The sequence below is a fragment of the Tamandua tetradactyla genome (genome assembly GCF_023851605.1).
Source record: "Tamandua tetradactyla isolate mTamTet1 chromosome 4 unlocalized genomic scaffold, mTamTet1.pri SUPER_4_unloc_1, whole genome shotgun sequence".
Lineage (NCBI taxonomy): Eukaryota > Metazoa > Chordata > Mammalia > Pilosa > Myrmecophagidae > Tamandua > Tamandua tetradactyla.
In genome coordinates, this window is record NW_027518240.1 from 38,613 (window position 1) to 58,912 (window position 20,300).

Below are 20,300 nucleotides of genomic sequence, written 5' to 3' on the forward strand. Positions count from 1 at the left end.
GAAACGCCGGTCACCTTCGATTGTTTAGAAGGGGGACCAGTTTTAATAACCCCCGTTGCCTTCGACCTTTCCAAACTGGGCGAGACTGTACAAAGTCTGTGGAACCGAGTCACCTCTTGGTTCTCTTGGCCCAATTTGACTACTTGGATTCTCGTAGCAGTGGGACTCTTAGTAACTCTGTTCATTGTTAAATGTTTGTTAGAACGCTTGTTCCAGACACAGCAGCAACTACGTGTTTCTACCATGTTAGCTATGTCTTCCCAGTCAAATGTGGGTGTGCGTCCCTCCTCGATAGATAGCCCGTCTGAATCACCTGGGGCAAAGCTCTTGTCAGCAAGGTTTGTTGCAGGCTCCCTGGCCACTACCCGTGTTTAGCTAGGCACCAGAGGCTGTTAATTTTGCGCGCCTAGCCGCCTCGACGGTGGAGCTGCGGCCGCAGTCCTGGCCAGACTGGGCTTGGCTCTAGCCATTGCACCGAGGCCTCCGCAGCGTTTCCTATGCCCTGGCTGTCGCTCTCATAATCCCCGCTTGACCCAGTTGCGAGGCGAAGCACTGCAGGGAGGAGTCACGTGGTATCCAGTTCACGGACTCTCCGGTCTCTATATGAGGTGAGCAATCTGGTCGGTGCCAGAGGCTCCGTCGTGTGATGACGCGAGCCTAGTCCAGACTCCCCAAAGCACCAAACTATGTTGTGAGCCACTCAGGCCCACGGGAGCACCATCATCAATAGAGACACTGGGTACAAGAATACGGTCTACGGACCATGCCTCTTATAAAAACAAAAAGGGGGAGATGTAGAGAGCCGCTTTCCGGGTTTGGCCTAGTGGACACGCTGCAGCCTGCTCTAGAGTTCCCCCTGCCCATCGAGTGAGCCAAGATGGCGCTCACATCCTGCTTCCGCAAATGACGCACACGCCCACCAACCCTATCTTCCAATCACCTCTGTATACGTGGCATTAACCTATTGGGTTTGGGCACAGTATATAAGAGGTTACCCGGACGGGGTGGGTGGAGACGACCCACAGGGAGCCGTGCCTGACGGCCGCATAGAGGTTGTTCCCCCGCGGGGCATCTTGTCCCGCGCGGAACCTGTAACAGAGAATGCAAGCTTAACTCCAGTAAAGGTCTGTGCTTACAACTGCTACGTGTCTTGGATCTGTGTTTCTCACCAGCGCGGATTTGTCTGCGTCTCTCTGTCTCTCCTCATTGTCTCACCCGCCGGCCGGGGGCTTGACGCTGAGCGAGAAGTCGCGGACACATTGCCACCCATATTCCCTTGATTTCTGTCTATATAAATTGGAAAACTCACACAGTTCTTTTGGAGTATAACGTACCTCCTCATGTGTGATACTTTGTACCTCACCTTTAGGGGCCTATTGGGACTTTAGTTATAGGTCTAGAAGAAGTGAGGGGTGGTGGGGGTGGGTCATGAAAAGAATTAGAAATATCTTCCAAGCCATTTGCTTCAGGGCTTTCATTTGCAGTTTCATGTGGTGAAACAGGATTAATAACTCTAGGGCTAATCCCTTCAGGAGGAGGTTGGGTGGCCAATTCCTCAAGGCAGGCTGGAGGTGGGGTGGCTATGTCCTCAGGGCAGACTATTACAGGGTTATCTAAAGAAGGCTCAGCATGGTCTAGGGTTTCAACCTCACCCCCAACATCATTATCAATCCGTATGTCACCATCCCATTTTTCAGGGTCCCACTCCTTTCCAATCAATGCCCTCACTTTAACGGCAGACACCATGCAAGACTGAGATTTCAGTTTACGTTGTAAAGTTGTTACTCTAACAATAAGATTCTGAGTCTGATTTTCAGAGATCTCAAGTCTATGGCTACAGGAAATAAGATTTTCCTTCAGGATACTCATAGAAACGTCTACATCTTTCAGACGGTGCTTAAGCTTCTCGTTTGAAGCCTTAAGCCCATCCCTTTCACCCTTTAATGCAGACAGTGTATCTAACAACAACCAACCAACATCTCTGTAACTCTTATTTCTACAAAACTCTGTAAAGGTGTCAAAAACTTTATCCTCCAGAGTCTGGCTTCATACAAGCGAAGCATTAGGAGATTCGAATGATGATATTTTGACTATCTCCTTTGCCAACTCAGTCCATGGATTGGGAGTGCCATTCTCATTATGGGAATCAGAGTCCTTAGTGTCTCTGAGTCCAGTCAGAGTAGAAAACCATTCATAAAAACCCATTTCTAAGATTCTGTTCCTTAAGAACCACTCCTGGTCCCAAGATGTATTAGTTAGGGTTCTCTAGAGAAACAAAATCAACAGGGAACACTTGCAAATATAAAATTTATGAAAGTGCCTCACATGACCATAGGAACACAGCGTCCAAAATCCACAAGCAAGCTGCGAAGCCGATGACTCCAACGAATGGCCTGGATGAACTCCACAGGAGAGGCTCACCAGCCAAAGCAGAAACGGAATCTGTCTCCTCTGAGTCCTCCTTAAAAGGCTTCCCATGATTGCATTTAGCATCACTAATTGCAGAAGACCCTCCCCTTTGGCTGATTACAAATGGAATCAGCGGTGGATGTAGCTGACGTGATCATGACCTAATCCTATGAAATGTCCTCATTGCAACAGACAGGCCAGCACTTGCCCAATCAGATGAACAGGTACCACAACTTGGCCAAGTTGACACCTGTCCTTAACCATGACAGTTGGCTTAACCAAAGGGAACTTAACATGTCATGGTTTTGAGGGCTAGGAGGCCTGCTTCCTCCTGGGGTCTGTAGTAACTCGTGCTGGCCTCGCTTGCTCCAGTCCTTGAAGTTCCATGGCTTACCTCTGTGCCTCACACCACTTGGTGATGTCCTATCCTTTCTTTCTTGGGTCCCAACTGGCTTTCTGCTTCTCCCTGTGGCATCATCTCTTTGGTGATATCTTCAAGTTTCTTCTCTTTTAAAGGCCTCCAGTAATCTAGATTAAAGTCCATCCTGCTTCATTTGGCCACAACTTCACTAAAAAATAATATCTTTAAGGGGCCTATTTAAAATGGGTTTAGATCCACAGAGACCCACATTAGAATTAAGAAAATATCTTAAATGGGTTACATAATTCAGTCTACCTCAGTACTCCTGGTCACTTTAGATCATGAAGGTAAATGAGGTGAATGTTTCAGTTGTGAAGAGCAACTGCATATTAAAAACTGTACATTTCTATCACTTTTCAATGGTTTTATGTCTTATCTGTTATTCTCAAATCCCTTATGGAAAGCCCTTTGAGAAAAGGAAGTGGATTCAGTCAAAGTAAAATTTCCTTTGCTTTATAATTATAGTTAAGTAACTTATTTTTTACATCCTGGGGACTGATTAATTCAGTTATCATAGTAAGAGATAAAAATGAGTAAATTTACAAGAATTAAATTCACAGATGTCTGAGTTATAGTCTTTCTGTCTTAGACTGCTAAAACTACAAAATTTCAATATAGCAGTAATGGAACAGCTTTTAAAAAGGGAATTTATTAAGTTGCAATTTTGCAGTTCTAAGGCCATAAAATATACAAATTAAGGCACTAACAACAGGTTTCCTTTACTCAAGAAAGGCTGATACCATCCAAATTACCTCTGTCAACTGGGAAGGCATGTGGCTGTATCTGCTAGGGTCTCTTGCTTTAAGACACCTCTTTCAGCTGGGAAGACACATGGCAATGTCTGATAGCTCTCTCTCCTCATTTCATAAAACATCCCTGGGTCTTTTTCCTTTAGCATCTCCAAAGATCTCTGAGTGTATGGGCTCTCTGAGCACTAAAGCTTTTTCAAGAATGGTATTCTCTTAAAGGACTCTGGTAAGCAACCCACCTTGAATGGGTGGAGACACATCTCCATGGAAACCACCTTATCAAAAGTTACCCCTTACAGTTGTGTGGGTCACATCTCCATAGAAACAATAGAAAAGGACACTGCCCAGCAATATGGAATGAGGATTAAAGAACATGGCTTCTCTGGGGTAACAATTTCAAGCCAACACATTGCATACTCTGGATTATGTTCTTTCCAAGTACAAAATGCAGTCATTCCATCACAGTATCTGAAAGCCTTTAAACCACTTCAGTATTAATATAAATACAATACAACATAGAAACAACATAGAATGTCATCAGATCAAGTTATAGACATGGTCTGTCCTAAGGCACAATTCTCCTCTGGCTCTGTTCTGGTAAAACTCAGAACAAATTACTTTCTGGCAATGTATAAAGGAGGGACACTCATTGGATACATAGTCCCATTTTAATAGGAAGAAATTGGAAGGAAAACAGGGGTGACCCGACCCAAACAGTTCTGAAACTCTGTAGGAAAACTACATTAGATCTCCAAGTATGAAAGTCATTTATCTCCAGAGCTTTGGAAAGCAGTAGTCCCACTGCTTTTTTTTTTTTACCCCCAAGGGCTTGTGCAGTGGCCTGGTACTCTCCAAATGCAACCTTATGGGACATTGGTGAGACCACCTTTTTCTATGCTCCACACTCTCCAATTATGGAGGCAGAGCCTGGGCTCTCTCTCAGCACTGGGGCTTATGCACAACTCCTCCAGAACTGTGGGTTGGAAGCTAGGCTCTTCCCAATCCCCAAGGAATATGCTCCACCTCTCCAAAGCCTGAGATGGCAAAACTCTTCCTGAACAAGGTGGGAGGCCAGCTTTCTGCTTTAGGGGCAAACTCACAATCTCCAAGTGCATGGATGAGTCTGCTCTCCTGATCTGAGGTTTCTTAATTTCCATGGTTCTGCCTTTGAAGTTATTTTCCTCCAATCTGTTCCTTAACACTTTTAGTCCAGACATTTATACAGATCCTGCAACACACTTGTTGGGTCTGTTTGCAATAGGCAGGCATCATAACCACCTGACAATAGGACTTTCCACAAATTCTTCCTAGATAACTCCATCTCCAATCCTGGCTTTTTCTGAAATGGCTGACTTGTTCCATGTATAGTTAAATCCACATATGGGGCCCTATTCTCTGTGATCTCCCTTTCTGGACACCCCAAATTTTCCAGGCCATCAGTTTCTTGTTCTTTGGTACTCAAGTTTTCATTTTTCAACTTATTTCTTTCCTATCACATTTCAATATAAGCTGTAAGCCCTTCCACATTTAATTTGGAAGTCTCTTCTACTAAATACTCAAGTCTGTGGCTTTGAAAATCTGCCTTCTATCAAAAACCAGTAGTCAGTTTTGCCAAAATCTTTACTACTGTAAAAGAAAGATCACCTTCCTTCTGTTTTAAAGTAACACATGCTTCATTTCAGTCTAAGTCCATATCAGAAGTATCCTTAGAGTTCATATTTCTACCAGCAGTCTCTTCAAAGCATTCTAGGCCTTCTCCATCAAGATCCTTGCAACTCTTCCATAATCTTCCCTTGATCCATTTTAAAAAGACATTCAAACATGTTGGTATTTACAAACTGCACCATCACCCCACTTCTCTGGTAACAAAATCTATTAATTAAAGCCACTGGAATGCAATACACTAGTAAAAGAATGGCTTTTAAAAATGGAATTAAGTTGCAAGTTTACAGTGCTAAGGCCATGAAAATGTCCAAATTTAAGGCACCAACACAGGTTACCTTCACTCAAGAAAGGCTGATACCATCTGGCAACACCTCTGTCAGCTGGCAAAGGCACATTGTCAACATCTGCTAGCTCTTTCTCTTTATATCATAAGGCTTACCTGGGGGTGTTTTCCTTCTGCATCTCCAATGATTTCTGACTGTGTGGTTGAGGTTTGTTTCCATCACCATAGAAATCACCGCATGCATAAGGTAGGGCTTTAGAGAGGTGAAGCCTAAGGCATTTCATTTCAGGTGGGTCACTGTAACCTCCAGTGCTTTAGCAGAGCACTACTGGTCTTTTGTGTACCTTGCTGTTCTCTCCATCCTGGGTTGAGAACATTACATTGACAGCTGCCCTGTTCCAACCTGGCAATGTTATTCTGGAGAAATCACCCTGCCAGAGCCTTAGAAAATTCATTGAAAAACTCTGGGCTCTCCAAACTTGAAAGGGATGAGAGTCAATGGGATAGAAAAGGGGAGGAATCTGGGTGGGCAGAGCCTCGTGAGGCTGTGGAGTCACATGGGATGGAGACCAGGATGACGTCACATTATGACATCAGAAACTCAGCTGGGGACTGGCTGCAAGGGTGGGGGTAAATGTCAGGGACACAGATCCTGAGAAGGACAGTAGAATCTGAGCACAATGTGGGGATTTTCCCTCCACTAATGTCATTTGTCTACTTCTAAATGACATAAATGCTGACCCTCCTGAGGAGGCTGCTCTGGCCTGCCCCTCTCCTGCATCTCTGGCACCTACAGACTTGGGTCACCTGCTGTGCACCCACATTTACCTTCTCTACCCTTGGAACAGCTAAAGAAAGAGGTTTGAAATATCAAGCCAAACACTTTGAGGATCAGGAATGATATTTTAACCATCTACATGTCACAGAGCAGTGACAATCAGATGAGCAGCAAAAAGAGTTCATTGATACTAATCAGTAATGTAGAAATCACAGAAAACCTTGGGACTTTTGGGTGACAAGAGCTACTGAAATGAGGAAGTGAAAGGCAGAACTGTGCAGCAGAACATGTGAACAAAATGCCAGAGTAGAAAAGAAAACTTCAGAAAGAAAAGATGGCAGATGTTTCTCATACCAATTCTTTAACAGTCAGCAAAGCTGCTGACCTCTTTCAATCCAAAGTAACAATGAGGTCTCATGCAGGCAGATGAACATGTGATGGAGTTAGACATGGGATCCCTGAATGTGACACAATCCTGATAAGAAAATGTAGGCAAGATCTTAGTGCAAAGCTCAAAGCCCTAGACTATCGTCAGTAGTTCTGATTCTGCTGATAAGGAAAGAGGTAAATGTTTGTTCAACAGTACAGTCTCAATTAGTACATTTCCTTCCACCAAAGCAGATGAAGGAACATGTGAGTTCATAGTAGTGGTATATTCTTGGGAGATTAACCAACACAAAGTTAGTCTCTTGTGGGATTAACATTTACCCTCACCAGACAAACCCAGAGGATGCTGCATCTGTCAACTGGTCATGTCCATGCTCCTTGTGTGCTCAGTGGCTCCCTCTTATCTGTTCAAGGAAGGAATCAGGCAACTGGGCATGGAAGGGAGAGTAAACTTAGAAAGCAGGAATTATCTGGCATGCCCTAAAGGAATCTGGAATTTCAAAAAGTCATCTGTTACTGCATTTGTCATTCTTTTAACTGGCTTCCTTTCCCCATTGTCTGGTGATCCAACCATACTCATCTATCCTGAACTTTTATATACTTTTCCACAGGAAGTTTCACCAAACAAGGAAGAAGGCCCAGTGAAGGTTTTCTCCACAAATTTAATTATTAAATTCTTTTTAAATAATGGAAAGATGAATTAACAATATATTTAACATCTTTTCCTTACAACATTGGTATATCATTATATTGAAAGGTAGTTTCTTTGTCACATATCTTTCCATTTATTCATCTTGTGAATATAGATGTTAGGTTCCTCAACAAAGTACTTGCAAATTGAATCCAGCAGCATATTAGAAGAATTACACACCATGGCCAAGTGGCATTTCTTCAGTGCGTGCAAGGCTGCCTCAACATAAGAAAATCAATTATCGTAAAACACCATACCAACAAGTCAAAGCAGAGAAACCACATGATCATCTCAATTGATAACAGAAAAAGCATTTAATAAAATTTAACATCATTTCTTGCTGAAAACGCTAAATTTAAAGGAAAGGAATAGTTGGGAACATCCTGAACATGATAAAGGGAATATATGAAAAACCCACAACCAACATCATCTTCAATGGGGAAAGACTGAAAGCTTTCCCTCTAAGATCAGGAATAAGATAAGGATGTCCACTGTCACCATTATTATTCATCATTGTTCTGGAAGTTCTGGGCAGAGCAATTAGACAAGGAAAATAAATGAAAGCATCCAAATTGGAAAGGAAGAAGTAAAACTCACTGTGTGCAAATGACATGATAATATATGTCAAAACTCCTGAAATATCTTTGGCAAAGCTACTAGAGCTAATAAATAAGTACAGTAAAGTGGCAGAATAAAAGAGCAATGTCCAAAAATCAGTACTGTATCTATACATCAGTGATCAGCAAACTGAGGAAGGACTCAAGAAAAAAATTCCATTTACAATAGCAACCAAAAGAATCAAATATTTAGGAATAAATTTAATTAAGGGTACAAAACATGTATACACACAAAACTACAATAATTTGTTAAAAGAAGTCATGGAAGGCCTAAATAAACAGAAAGTCATAATGGGTACATGAATTGGAAGACTAAAAATATTTATGATGTCAATTCTATCCAAATTGATTTATATATTCTGTTATGTGAAACCAGGAGCGAAATGCTGCAAGAGCTTCCTGGAACGTTATGCAGAATACCGAAGAAATTGGGGCCGAGACTCCAGAGCTTCAGGAAGCAAGATTTTACTTGTCCATGTTCATGGGGTCCAGCTGAGTCACCTCAAAAGTCTGAGCCCTGGACAAAAGGTTACAAGAGCTTTTAAAGGTAAGATATGAACTGATGGTGTTGGAAGAAAATGATTGGCTGATTTCAATTGGGAAGGGCACAAAGCTGGATTTACAAAAGCCAATGAGTGCTTAGGGGAGGTGTTTCTTTACAGGAACTTGTCTTACCTTGCCAACATGCAGTTTTACCTGTTCTCAGGGTAAGCATCCTGTTTGCATGTAGTTCTGACTGCTCACAGGAATTTGGGGACTTTTAAAGAGGAGGTAGTTTAAATGTGCAAGGGGGCATGAAGGACCTGCCTGCTGCAAGGGGAAATGGCTTGGGCAAACAGGGGCTGCCTGTTACATTCCCCACTTTGATGCTTGTCCATGCTAGTGTACAGTTGCACCATTTATACCTCATTTTCTTCTAGTTGTAGAGGCTGGTATTGGTGCTTCCATATTGCCGGGATTTTTGCCAAGGTCTGCTTTTCTATTAAGGCTTTGACTGAATATTGTAAGCTACTTATTAAGAGTGGCAGGAGGCATGGGACAAGGAGGCTTATGCCTAGCAAGCCTAGGACACTAGCAGTTAGGGTTCTGAGCCCTTTGAACATAGAGAACCACCGTCCAGCCTTTCCATGTTTGTATGGGGACATGGGCTAGTTTTCTCATTTCATTGGTTATTTCTCTAGTAGCTTTTCCCTGTTCATCTATTTGGAGGCAACAGTCAGTTCAGTTGAATTTCCCACAGATGCCTCCCTCATCCACTAAGACATAGTCTAGGGCCAGCCGGTTTTGTAAATGGCTGCCCAGATTTTGTCCAGGATATTGGCTAGGGCTTCTAGTGCCCATGAGGTTCTATTTGTTATCAGTTCAGAACTGCTTGGAGGTGGATGATATGGTTGACCATGTAGATGGGGGTTCAATATCCCCATGACTCATCCTGAGCCCAGGTGGCAGGCCTGTAATAGTGGATTATTCATTCCAGGGGCCACTCATTATCTTCCCAACTCCCTATTCGGATGTTCTCTGCCACTCTCCATTTTTCTCTGATGAGTGCCCACAGGGGGCACCCAATGTGACTACCCCAGAAAAGGGGGCCAAGAAAAAAGCTGGGCAAATGGTTCCAATTGTGCAGGACCCTGTCCACCCAACAGGCAGCCATTTGTAGGTCATTTTCCCACATAGCCAGTAAAACCTGGCGGGGGCTTGCTGAGGACTGGCAGTAATTACATTGCTCCATACCTGGTCAGATTAAGCATTTTATAAGGTGTAGCTTGGCTGGCATTTTCATCCCCTTCCCAGACTGTCTGGTGTGCACCCTCATGGAGTACTCACCTTCCTGAGCACACAAGTTCCCACAGAAGGCCTTTCCCTTTTGGAGGTGAACATTTCCCAGCTGACTGGGGCTACCTGGGTGCAGGAGAAGGTAACCTTCAAATCCAAGCATGAGAACCATTTGGCTTCCCCTGGGACCAGACCGGCAGGTATATGGGTTAGGAACCATGGGGTGGATGGCTTCTGTATTTCCATCGACTGCTCACAAGTTTTGTACCAGGCAAAATTCCCATTTGAGTTTTCTTCATGGGTAGTGGTGGGGTGTTCCCAGGGGGGTTGCAGGGCCAGGTAATTTGGTGGGATTCCAGCCATGCCAAATGGCCTTGAATTCCGTTGAGGGCCTTCTGAAGGATTGGGTACTGCTGCACTGCCACAGGGTGTGCCATGGGCTTCAGGGCCATCACCACTGGAGGCAGTGTTCTGCTAGGCCTGGAAGGTTGTGCTCAGTCCAGACATTTGATCTCTGTCCAGGAATGGCAGGCTAGGGCAGACCTCCCCTCCCACTTTAGATTCCTCATGCAGCCACCAATCTTCACCAGCTGGTATGGTTAGGAGTATGATCTTTTGTGGGCCATCAACCAAAAGTAAGTTGGGCATGCAGTTTCCTGAGGAGGTCCCAACCCAGTAGTGGCAGCAGGCACTCTGGCATGTACAGGAACTGGTGCCATGCTAAGCGCTGCACTGTCTGGCCTTCAGAAATGGTTTCTTCTGCACTTTCCTATGGCACCCACTATGTGTATTTTCCAGCCAGGAAATGGGTGAGCATCCCCCAGGGGCTGGCTTATTAGTGTTCAGCACTGGTATCCACCATAAAGTCCATTGTTCAGCTCCCTAATTTCACTCTGACCATGGGTTCCTGAGGGTCTAAAAATATGGAACACAGCCTGTCCTAGTGAGAGAGTTCATCGACAGAGAAAGTGATGGTGTCAGGATCCGGATGAGGCCTAGGGCTGGTATCCTGCTTTCCTCTACCTGTTAATGGGATGGCTTTCTTGGGGCACTTGTTCTTCCAGTGCCCCTCCTCCTTGCAGAAATCACACTTGTTTTGCCTCAGGGGTGGGTGCTCAGGCCCACTGGGTTGTTTTTGACCTGGGCCCTTGGTCTCACTGCTCAAAGGCAACAGTAATCATCCGAGCCTTTTCCCAGAATTCCTTTTACTTTTCCTTGGTCCCTACTTGGTCATGACTGATGAATAATACCCTCATGGCCACCTCTATCAGCTGGCTTGTGTTCATGCCCGCAAATCCATCTAGTTTCTGGAGCTTATGCAGAATGTCAGGGCCTGCTTGTCCCACAAAGGTGGTGTTTAACAACGTTTGGCTCTCTGGGGCCTCAGTATCAAATTGTGTGTATTGGCAGAAGGTTTCCATCAATCACTCAAGGAACTCGCTTGGGGGCTCATCTGACTTCTGCAAGACCTCATTGACCTTGGTCATGTTGGTGGCTTCTTGGCTGCCTTTCTGGAGGTCCTAGAGCAGGGCCTTGCAGAACCATTGAAGGGACTACAGCCCCACATCAGTGTTTGTGTCCCACTCTGGGTCATCTCCCAGAAAACTGTGGGTGACGTATTGGGTTGGGTCTAAGGTGCCATCAGTAGTGCTTCCCTCCATGTGCTTCCATGCTGCTCCTACCATGTGCCAACAATCCTCAGTACTGAGGAGAGTTACAAGCAGCTGGTTACAGTCAGGCCAGGTGGGCTGGTGAGTCTGGACAATGGACTGGAACAGGTCAATCATTACCTGAGGCCTCTCAGTGTAGGACCATGTATGATTCTTCCAGGTTAGCAGGTTGGTAGAAGAGAAGGGAGTATATGTGAAGTTTATTCTCCCTTCCTGAAAGTCTCCCTGCACATTGACATAGGGAGGTCCTTGGGTTTCTCTCAGAGGCATTAAGGGCATGGCCAGGGATGGGGTGGCACCACCTGGCTGGGCCAAGCTGCCATGGCTCAGGGACTCCAGGGATGGCTGGACCTGGCAGAGCCTCAGGTGATACTTCTGGGCTGCTGAGGGAATTGGGCTGTTGTGGAGATGCTCGGCAGGGCCATAGGTATTGGGGGTGTGAAGTAAGGTGGGGGTTTTCTTCTTCAAGTGCACTGGATAAAACCAGGACCTTGGCCTTGCCGCCGGTTCTTTGCAGGACTTCTCCACCACTTCAGTGAGAAACACCTGGCACCATCCATCAATGCAAGTTTTTATCCACCCTGGCTTCTTCTTTGTGATCTCCAGCCAGTTGGAACCCAACTGTGTCCAGACATCTTTGACACTATACTATAAACTGCCTTTACATTTTCTAACTCAGAAGTTCCCTCAGACAGCCAATCTACCTCAAAGGTGGGTCATTCTAGCATGCAGAATTTCCTGAGTTGATCCAGGGACTCCCCAATCATCAGTAAAAGCCTTCATAAAGTTTGACATCATGTACCACAAGGGTGTTCTATTATATCCCCCCCCCCATATTTGGCAGAGCCAATGGTTAGGGGAAGGGTTTATAGACAAACAAAAAAGGGATTTTAGACAATTTAGTGCTTTGTTCAGCCTGGCCGCTCCCCTATCAGGGATGTTGGGCACCTCCTGGCTTTGGTCATTCAGTATAAACCCCTGGCCAGCCGCCCTTTTGGGGTTGCCCCCCCTTAACTCTATGAGGATTGCCACAAACTTGCAGAATCTGAACTCCCTCACAGCCTGGAGCTCAGCTCCTGTGGCCCAGGACTTCCATTCACTCACATAGTCAAGCACAATCAGTTGACATTCCTCCCACACTGCCCTTCCCAAAACCCAGTCTGAAGACTTCCATTTGCCTTGCTCCTCCAGGTGGAGACCATTATTTGGAGAGTCTTGGGGGTTGCTCAGACTGCCCTGCCACTCAGGCCTTCTACGAGTGGGCTGATAACCTGATGCACTCAAGGGCTTAGCAGTCAGGTGGGTGGCACTCCCAGGGATCTGGTTCCTGAAGCTGTCCTGAACCCATCACTGCTCTGGCAGTGATGAGTGCCCCAGCTGGGGAGGTTGGGATTCTGAAAGATGGGGAAGTCCCCAGTGCTGGCACTGCATTCCATCAGGTCTCTGGTCTGGGAACGTTTGCTGCCACGGGCGAGAGAGATGATAATGTCACCAGCTGTTTATCCTGTATGAGCCCTGAGAAATGTTGGTGCAATATCAGAGGAATTGGGACCGAGGCTCTGGAGCTTCTGGAAGCAAGATTGTAGTTGTATGTGTGCATGGGGCCCAGCCAAGTCACCTTGAAATTCTGAGCCTTAAGCCAATGTTCACAGAAGATTTTATAGTCAGGATGGCACATTAAAGTCAAGTAGGAAATGGAGGTGTTGGAAGGAAATGATTGGCTGATTTAAATTAGGAGACACAAAGCTGGTTATACAGAAGTGGATGAGTGATTAGGGGAGGGGTTTCTTCACAGGAGTTTGTCTAACCTTGCCCATCTGCAATTTTTCCTGTTCTTGAGGCAAGCATTCTGTTCACATGTAGTTCCAACTGCTCAGAGGAATTTGGAGAATTTTAAAAGAGGTAGTTAAAATTTGCAAGGAGGAGTGAGTAGCCTGCCTGCTGCAAGAGGAAATGGCTTGGGCACACAGGGGCTGTCTGCTACATCCCTTAATCTTTCCTGTTTTTCCCTCCACTATTTTGTTTCTGGGACATTTGTCTTAATGAATATTTTAATAATCCAGAATTATTTTTTGTAAGTCTGCCCACGTGTCCTTTCATACGTTTAATCAATAGATATGATTTTCTGCCTGCTTAAAAAGAAAAAAAAGTACATTTTTTAGGTCCCACAGATTTGTGAATTTTCCACTTCTCCCTCTGTTATCGATTTCTATCTTCATTCCATTATGGTCAGAGAAGACATATGACTTCAATGTTTTTAAATTTGTTGAGATTTGTTTTACGATCTAATATATGGTCTATCCTGAGGAACGATCCATATGCACTAGGGAAGAATGTGTATTCTGTTTCTCTTGGATAAAGTGGTCTATTATGTCTGTTAGGTCTAGTTGGTTTAGAATAGCGATCAAGTCCTGTACCTCCCTTACTGCTGTACTGACTAGATGTTCTGTCCATTATTGAAAGTGGTGTACTGAAGTCTCCTGTCAATGTAGAATCATCTATTTCTCCCTTCAGATCTCTCAGTATTTGTGTCATATATTTTGGGGCTTTGATATTAGGTACATGTATATTTCTAACTGCTACACATTCTTGTTGAATTGACTGAACCCTTTGTCAGTATTTAGTGATCTTCTTTAGTCCTCAGAACAATTTTTTGACTTAAATTCTATCTTATCTGATGTTAATATAGCCACGCCAGCTTTCTTTTGGTTATTACTTGTATCGTATATAATTTCCCCCACCCTCTCACTTTCAGACTACTTATACTTTGGATTTTAGGTGAGTTTCTTACAGACAACATATAGGTGGATCTTGCTTTTATTTTCGTATGCTGTATGGCGGGTTCATATTTCATTCTTTTCCATGTGAATATGCCATTATTGCAGCAGCCTTTGTTGAATTTTTGTTTGCTGTATTTTGTGTTTGGTTTTGTTTCTTTGTTTGTCTTTTTCGGGAAGTGCATACACTGGGAATTGAACCCAAGTCTCCCACATGGAAGGTGAGAATTGTACCCCTGAACTACCCTTCCGCCCCACCCCCCATGCTTTGGTATCTTCTCTGCCATTCTCTAACTTTTGAGTGGATAGCCCAGCCATGCACATTTTAAGTGCGACCAATAATGTAGGACTTTCTCCTGCCATTTTGATATTTGCTCTTTATATATCTTACATCGTTTAGGCCCCTCAATTCTGCAATTAATACCTACCTTCATATTTATTAGCTTATCTATTGTACCATTTGGAGTCCCATATCTTTTCTTCCTGAATATATTTTTCAGTTATTTTCTTTGTGGTTACCATGCATTAAAACTTAGCATCCTAAATCTATAGCAATCATGTTTGATTAGATACCAGCTTATCTTCAATAGCATACAATACAGTGTTCCTACACTCTGGTGTCCCCTCACCTTTCTGGCACTTGTCACAAATTATATCTTTGTCCATCCTATGTCAAACACTATAGATTGATCATGATTTTTTATGCATTGCATTTCAGCACCTGTAAGAAGCAAGGTGTATGTAATTAAACATATATACTAATTATGTAACACTGGCGTTTATAATTACCCATTTGGTTACCTTATTTCTTTATGTCAATTTGAACCACTGTCTAATCTCCTTTCCTTTTAGTCTGGAAAACTCCTTTAGCTTTGCTTTTACGGCAGGTCTGGTAGTAATGAACTCCCTTAGTTTTTGTTTATCTGGGAATATCTTAATCTGTCCCTTACTTTTAAAAGAAAGACTTGCAGGATATAAAATTTCTGGGTGGCAAGGGATTTCTTTCAGCACTTTAAATATTTTGTACCACTGCCTTTTTGCACCCTGGTTTCTGATGAGAAAATGATACTTAATCTTATTGGGACTCCCTTGTATGTAACTCGTTGCTTTTGTCTTGCACTTTCAGAACTCTCTCCTGTCCTTGGCATTAGCATTGGTCAGTATACATACTATGTGTCACATTGGTTTTCTATGAGTTTATCCTTTTTGGGGCTCAGTGGGGTTCTTGTATGTGCATGTTCATGTTCTGTTGTTAAGTTTGTGAGGTTTTTCAGCCATTTTTCCTTTCAATGGTCCGTTCTCTCGCTTCCTCCTGGGACTTACAGATTGCATACATTAGTATATTTGGTGCTGTCCCACAGGTCTCTTAGGCTCTGTTTGTTCTTTATTATTCTTTTCTTCCTTCTGCCCTTTAGCCTATATCACTTCAGCTGTCTTGTCTTTGAAATAGTGGATTCTCTCTTCTGCCACATCCAATCTGTTGTTGAAGTCATCTAGGAACTTTTTCTTGCTAGTTATTGTGGTCTTCAATTCGAGCATTCGTTTCATTTCTATTAGGAGTCTAAACAGATTTCCATATAGCTGTTTCATTGTTTTCTTCATATCCTTTAGCACTTTCTCTGTATTTTCCTTTGTCTCTTTAAGCACATTGAAGATCATTTTCTAAAAGTCTCTGTCTTGTAAGTTCAAAATCTCGATGGTTTCTGGATGTTTATCTTGTTCATTTGGATGGACCATCATTTCCTGTTTCTTTGCTGGGTAATCTTTTGTTGGCCACTATACATTTAACATTTTGAAGTGTTAATTTAGGATTTAATCCCTGAGGTCCTTAAGTTATAACTAGTTTATGATGTGACAGAGATTTTCTTGAATGACAAGAGGTAATTCAATCATGCCAACCAAAGTAAGAATCGCCTTTCACAGTTCTTGGAAATTGGCTCTGTTTTGGCTAGTGGTCTTTTTCAGAGCTCAGGCCTCCCATCAAGATCAGCTGAGACAAAATGCAAAGGGCAAGGTCTCCTCTCTCTTCTCTGAGCCTTCCAGACACCATGAGCTGAGCTTGCTTCTTTTTCTGGACTTGTGGCCTTAGGAATTCCCCCATTTACAGTTTACACTTACAGGAATTCCAGTGAATGCCTCCTCTATTCTCTGTGAACTCGGCTTTCACCCCCTACTAGGTGCTCTCTTGCTTGACTTAATGAAGGTAGTCCTTTGCCCCAGGCCGCATTCATCTAACTGTTTCTCACACTGTCCCAGCTATCTACAGACTGCTTCTCTGCCCTCAGTATGAACACAGGGAGGGTAGAGACTAAAACAAATTCCCTGGCTCAGTCCCTGAGATTTCCACCATATAGATTGGTTTTGACATAAATGTACCCCTGTATGTGCACAGAGTCTGCTCTGGTCCCTCTGGAACAAGGCGAGGAAGCCACAGTGTAGCTCTGTTTGGCTCCATCCAGCCGAGCGGATGATGTGGGAGAGGGGACAACAATAGTACCAGGAGCTTCTTCTAGATTTTTGAAGATGGGTTCTGTTGATTCAGCACTTGCCCAGTTAATCCAGTCCTTTAATTCATTTCCATAGTTGTGAGCAAAGATACTGTCTTTCAGATTTCTTTGCTATGTTTTCCCAAGGCCAGTTGGAACAATGGCCACCCTCAGAGCTAGTCCCCAGTGATCTTAAGTAGCTAATCAAAAGCAGTGATCAGTGATCAAACCTTATGCCCCTGGAGTGTGGAGAACTAGATCTTTGTGTCCCACCTGGCACCCACAAGCTAAGCCAGGAGCTAGAGCTGTGTCCTTTTGCTGTCTGCCGTTAGGCTCGGGTGTGTGGGCTCACAACTGCTTCAAGACGGGTGAAATTCACAGGGATTTGCCACAAATTACTAACATCTTCTCTATTCTGTTTTGGATGCTCTGCTCTATTCCACTAGACTGCTGAGTTACAAAATAGTTGTTTCAGGGAGTTCCTCTGGAATCCACCATCTTCCCACAATCTTCCCAGGATTTATTTTTACAATAGCCTTTATATGTCTGCTATAAGGACCCATGGCCCAAAGCCCTCCCGCTCCTCTATTTAGAGAGCAAGTCACACAGCCGCCTGCATGACCAGGACAAATGCTAAAGGTCAAAGAATGTAAAACCCCCCAACTCTAATCACTAAAATCTTCTCAGAGTCTGCTGAAGCTCGATTGTAAACAAATCTCACGAGAGTGTTAAATTCATAAATCTTTTCTTGGACACACCCCTCTCTCTTTCTCTGTTTCTCTCTTGACTTTGGGCAGAGTGCAGACTTCCATCTCCCAACCAGCCGCTACTGGGGAGGAGCCTCCTCTGTCCATAAGTCCCTGATTATTTTTATCTCAAACATTGGCATCCTTTTTATCCATGTCTATAATTCTCTCAAGAAGTCTTGCTCACTATCAAAAACATTTCTAATGTGAGAGACATTAAAATTACTTTAAGAATCATATTGTAGCATTGTAAAAGTTTCAAATTGAAGAAAGGAGTTATAATCAGTAAGGAAATGAAACTTCCACAGATATTTCTCCACCTATCGCTCCAGTGCTGCCAGGCCTCTCTGTGCCTGGTGTGACTTAGATCCTACCAATCCATATGCAGAAATGCCATCTGCTCTTTGGTGAATTTTATGACACCTCAAACAGTCTCTAGTGCTAATTCTTGACGTTCCTCTTCATGTGAAGTTTCTGTGAATGGTCGTCACTCTTAGCAAAATTTCACGTGTTAGACAAGGGTTGTGGGGACTGAGATGGAATGAGAAAACAGAAGAGTAAAGTTTCCTTAAAAGATTTAAAGAGTTAAATTCTTTTGAGCTGAGGACCCTGTCTGAACATGACTTTTGATTCAGAGACCTTCCCCAGTCCCCGTGGTAGGCATGTCATCATGCTGAAAATTGTAGGTCCTTGATGGAAAGCATTGGGGACATTTGGTCAGATCTGAAGGACAACCATCCCCATAAAGGATATATAGATGAATGGAGACAAAATGGCTCAGTGGAAATCCATGAAATGTGAAGGCACTGCCAGTTCTCACTGATTCCCTCTGTTTTAAAATTGGCATAGGAAAGTGAATTTATTTCTTGCTGAGGCTCCTTTCCCCTCTCAGTCTATTCATTGATAAAACAAAGCACGCAAGCATATGAAAACGAATACAAAGAGCAGCAAAATGAGTGTGACTGTCCGCAGTGTATCGAGATTCTGGCTCCTTTGAAGAGAATCTTAGACTTGGAAGTTACAGGTAAAAATGTTACATCTGCTGAATATAAGGCCTCATCTTGGGAGCAATTGTGTGTGAATGCTCCATGGCAGAGTGCCACATATTATGCCACCACATCATACCCTGAGTGTCATGCATGGAGAATGAGGGTGACATGGTATTTCAGGGTTCTTCAAGGTTGCATGAGGGGATACCTAGGCTTAGAATGATATCAACCTATGGATTTGTCTGCTCTAGTCATGATCAACCTTTTCCATAATGTACATAGGTGACTGGAGTAAAGTTAGTGAACACTCATTCATAAAACCTGCCCCCCTCCTGTCACACTGGTGGTCTCTCCTTGTTGTCAGGCACGTGTTTTTGTTTGAAATAGAACTCTCTCAGGGTTCCAAGCTGGCAGTTATAGACCAGTAGCTACTGGCCAGAGTCAGATCTGAGGGTACTTTGGGTCCATGAATGTCCTACTTAGTGCCACAATGTCTTTTCAGCTATTACTAGTACAACTGTCCAATGTTTTTATGGTTTTACGTGAAATTTTCATGGAAATTTTAATATGTGCTCCTTTGATTGCTCTCATAATACAAGTCCGTCGACGTGGTTTGAAAGCGAAAGCACTAGCCAAGCAAACTTCATCTCTGTGTGAGAAATACCATGAGTTCATTGAGCAGATAGGAGAGATTACCAAATTGTATGAAGAGCTCAGGTTCACGGCAGTGGAGACCTCTCCTCCAATGTTACAAACCCTATGTCTTGTAACACTTAACAAGGACACAAACCGGTTCCTCTCACCAATTGAAGATTTATTAGAAATTCTGGACAAAGAACAGAAATGTGAGTCTCCGAGACTTTCCTTCCAGAAAATGATTCGGGGTCATTGTCAAGGACAGAAACAGTCACTCGATGAGACATTCAAATCCCCGCAGTGGAATGAGACTGGGGCCAACGAGATATTAAAGTCATCTCAGCAGGATGGAGAACAATGCCAGGAAGAAATCCTTGAGAATTTGGAGGAAAATGCTCATCTTCATGGAACCCTAAACCTGCATGCCTTAGAAGATGCTGTATGGAATGAACGCGTTGAGGGAGTAAAGGAACAAATGAATGAAAAACTAACAGTTCATAGTAAACATCTAGAAAACGAGCAGGGGGTGCAACAGCAAGATAATGAACAGTTAGGACATGAGATCGAAAAGCTTCAGCACACGCTGCAAGTCCTTCCTGAAGTACATCAGCATCGCCTCCTGCAACTTCACTGGGAATCAGTCCAGCAGGAAAGTGTCCACTTGGGCATGGAGATCAACCTTACTAAGGTGTATAAAAACATACAAGATCTAGAGCAGCAAGCTGGCACTTACAGAAAGATGGCTGAAGAGCTGGAGAAGGAAAAGGAGAGTACAACTTCTTACCATCAGAGATGGATCAGGCACCATGAGAGAAATTCTGAAGAAAATTTCCTGGTAGCTCTGGCTGCAGAAAGAAAGCTCATTGAGCTAAGACAGGAAAATGAGCAGAACTGGCAAAAATTGCGGGAAAGAGAGCATAAAATCCACCTTTTCCCAAGGGGTCCTTTGGTCCCCACTTTTTCACATGCAGCCCAGGGAGGCTGGAGAGGTTCAGGGCAAGCCCTGCATCATCAGGACCCCAGTTGGGGAGGAGGGGACAGCAGCGAGGGCTCAGAAGTCCAAGGTGATGCTCTTGTTTGACTCACCTCTGCATCAGCCAGTCCCTCACGGTTCACAGCACTTGAACTGAGGATGTGTTTTGCACTTTCAAAGAGACTGGGCTTACTAACTTGTTAGTGTATTTGAATTTTTAGTTTGTTTCTGTTAAGTATATTTGAAC

General features: G+C 43.7%; 1 long non-coding RNA gene across 10 annotated transcripts in view; it reads left to right on the plus strand.

Annotated features, from left to right (window-relative positions):
- Positions 1-20,300, plus strand: part of LOC143672720 (uncharacterized) — a 63,146-nt gene that overhangs the window by 24,815 nt on the left and 18,031 nt on the right. For 3 of the 10 annotated variants that reach the window (XR_013169995.1, XR_013169990.1, XR_013169997.1), the window contains 3 exons: positions 8,377-8,547; positions 11,964-12,157; positions 12,638-12,745. The exons of 2 other annotated variants lie outside the window; for them this stretch is intronic. This is a non-coding gene — a long non-coding RNA (uncharacterized LOC143672720). Of the gene's footprint in view, positions 1-6,854; positions 6,870-8,376; positions 8,548-8,649; positions 8,708-11,915; positions 12,158-12,637; positions 12,746-20,300 lie in introns of those variants that run through there. 5 more of the 10 variants (XR_013169993.1, XR_013169991.1, XR_013169996.1 and 2 more) reach the window with 5 other exon arrangements.